This window comes from Marmota monax, unplaced genomic scaffold (genome assembly GCF_021218885.2).
Source record: "Marmota monax isolate L192 unplaced genomic scaffold, Marmota_monax_Labrador192_F-V1.1 WCK01_AAM20220418_F8-fsc00010, whole genome shotgun sequence".
Lineage (NCBI taxonomy): Eukaryota > Metazoa > Chordata > Mammalia > Rodentia > Sciuridae > Marmota > Marmota monax.
The window spans coordinates 5,193,051-5,194,179 of record NW_026692321.1 but is presented as its reverse complement, the minus strand read 5'-3'; positions in this window follow the sequence as shown (position 1 = coordinate 5,194,179).

Here is a 1,129-nt window from a genome sequence, read left to right as displayed (position 1 = left end):
CAGGAAAGGTGTGCGTGGCCACGCTCCCCTGATGTCACCGTTTCCATGGCGCTTTTTATTAACCAGGGAGATCAAGAGCCAGTTAAGACTTGGGTAAATAACCAGGCTTGGGCTCAGATGCTGCTTCCCCCAGCTCTCCTCAGAGACCCAGAGGTCTCTTCCCACTGGGCCTAGAGCAGCAGGCCTGGGAGCCGGCCCACCCGTCCTGGCCATCAGGGTGAATGTCCGTACAGGTGTCTCTGCAGCCTCGGTCTCAGACTTGCTGTGCAATAAAATCACCCAGAGAACTAAACCTGCCAATGTGCCCACTCCACTCTGAGGGACAGGCTCAGTCGGTTTGTGATGGGCCCAGACAATTGATTGGAATTTGGTGACCCCTTTGGAAGCCAGGGCTGAAGCCTGCCGAGCTAAACGGGGTCCAACCCCCGATGTGCCATGTTTTCCAGTTTCAATGCCAGGAAGCACCAAGCTGCCTCATTTGAGCAACCAGCTCACAGTCTCCCAGCGGAATGCCGGCCTCTCAGGAGCCCGGGCAGCTGGCTCCTGCCAGGGACTCGTTGCCCACAGGGCACTTGCACCACGACCTCTCCTGGTTGCAGTAGAACAGAGCAAGAGGGAGCTTCCAGGTTGTCAAAACAAAAAGTCACAAAGCCTGCGTCCTGTGGTTGAGATCCAATTAAAAGTGATTCTTTGGCAAGGGAGACGGGAAGTGGAGCTTTCCTGACAGGGGAAGATGAGGGGAACACAGCGCTGCCCTTCATTAGGGCTCCAACGCAAACAGAGGGCTTAGCGCGGGGGTGTGGGGCGGGGCCATCAACTCTGAAAGCAAGTGTCAGGGGAGGGATCTTGGGAAGAAAGAGTAAATTCTGGAAGGCTCCATGTCGCCCGTGGCCTCGCAGGCCAGCACAGGGGTATAAAGCATGAAGACCACCGTGTACCTGCCGTGCCTACCGTCCTCCCCAGCCCCGGAGCCAGGAGAACAGGTCTCGGACCGTCTGTTGAGTCCATGGCCCTGGCGCTGCATCTGCCTTAGGAACATTGACCTTGGAGTTCTGCCCCAACCCCGGGAAAGGGAGTCCAGGGCCAGGGATGTGCAGCTGGAACCGAGTTTTTGGTGTCCTACAGAAAA